At 49.0% G+C, this 1630-nt stretch overlaps 1 long non-coding RNA gene across 1 annotated transcript; it reads left to right on the top strand.

Annotated features, from left to right (window-relative positions):
• Positions 1-215: 215 nt before the first annotated feature.
• LOC104682594 lies at positions 216-686 on the top strand. Its single transcript, XR_750710.1, has 2 exons — positions 216-285; positions 385-686. It is a non-coding gene; the product is annotated as an uncharacterized LOC104682594 (long non-coding RNA).
• The last annotated feature ends 944 nt before the right edge of the window (positions 687-1630 follow it).

The following is a 1630-nucleotide window of genomic DNA, read 5'->3' as shown; positions in this document are numbered from 1 at the left end:
AAACGCAGAGACTCATGTTTCCAGAGGTCAGTCTGTCAAGCAGGAAGGACCCAGGGTTTGAACCCAGCTTCAGTCTGCAGGCTCTGAGGCTGCTCAGGCCGGGAAAGTTCAAGGAAGGGGCCTGGTGGTGCTCCACTTCCAGTTCTTTAAAGAATGTTGCTTTTTATTCTCTTAACCCCTTCAAGTGGGTGCAGACTTCTTATTAGCAGCTGGAAGACATTCCTCCCACACTACCCTTCCTGGCCCAACAGAGCATCCAGAAGGCAGTAGGACTTGGTTTTTCAGGTACTGGGAACAAGGGGCTCACTGCTTGGACTCTGCTTAGAGTAGGGATGGTAAATATCCTGCTTGCATGGCTTTACCTTCCCTCTAATCCCAAAGCAGGTATGTTCTGGTTGTCACAGAGTTTCATTGAGCCCAACTGCAGCCACGTGGCCATCTGGAGCTGGTGCTGTAGGTGACCATCTGGTACATTAAGGGGACCGGTTTTCCTCCTTCACTCTATAAGCTGTCATCTTGGGAGACAGGGAAGAGAAGGTGGTGGGCCAGTCCTGTGTCCTCCTCCACTTCCCATGCCCCTACATTACCCATCTGTGTCTCCTCTGCAAAAGGAGAGGAAGAGGCATTAAGGGATGAAGGGTGATTATGTATTACTTATCCATTTCTGAATAAACATTTGTTATTCCAAAAAAAAAAAGAAAAGAAAGAAAGAAAAAAGCCTGCTGGATTTTCTTTTATTGTGGTAAAAATTTACCATCGTAACCATTTTTAATTGTACAGTAGTGTTAGTTTTTTTTTTTTTTTTTTTTTTTTTTGAGGCGGAGTCTCGCTCTGTCGCCCAGGCTGGAGTGCAGTGGCCGGATCTCGGCTCACTGCAAGCTCCGCCTCCCGGGTTCACGCCATTTTCCTGCCTCAGCCTCCCGAGTAGCTGGGACTACAGGCGCCCGCCACCTCGCCCGGCTAGTTTTTTGTATTTTTAGTAGAGACGGGGTTTCACCATGTTAGCCAGGATGGTCTCGATCTCCTGACCTCGTGATCCGCCCGTCTCGGCCTCCCAAAGTGCTGGGATTACAGGCTTGAGCCACCGCGCCCGGCCTTTTTTTTTTTTTTTTTTGATGGAGTCTAGCTCTGTCATCCAGGCTGGAGTGCAGTGGCATGATCTCGGCTCACTGCAACCTCCGCTTCCCAGGTTCAAGCGATTCTCCTGCCTCAGCCTCCCAAGTAGCTGGAATTACAGGCATCTGGCACCATGCCCAACTAATTTTTGTATTTTTAGTAGAGACGGTTTCACTGTGTTGGCCAGGCTGGTGTCAAACTCCTGACTCCGTGATCCGCCTGCCTCGGCCTCCCAAAGTGCTGGGATACAAGTGTGAGCCATGGCACCTGGCCAGTAGTGTTAGTTACATGTGCATTGTTGTGCAACTGATCTCTAGAACCTTTTCATCTTGCAAAATTGAAACCCTGTACCCATTTAATTTTTAAGACAGGGTAACGCTATGTTCCCCCCAGGCTGGCCTTGAACTGGGGTTTAAGGGATCCTCTCGCCTTAGCTTTTTGAGTAGCTGGGACTACAGGCATGTGCCATCACACCCAATTAAGTTTTACCCTGCTGTCCTGTTGGATTTTTTTT

Source organism: Rhinopithecus roxellana, chromosome 7 (genome assembly GCF_007565055.1).
Source record: "Rhinopithecus roxellana isolate Shanxi Qingling chromosome 7, ASM756505v1, whole genome shotgun sequence".
Taxonomy (NCBI): domain Eukaryota; kingdom Metazoa; phylum Chordata; class Mammalia; order Primates; family Cercopithecidae; genus Rhinopithecus; species Rhinopithecus roxellana.
The sequence above is the reverse complement of the archived record's forward strand: the minus strand, read 5'-3'. Positions and strand labels throughout refer to the sequence as shown.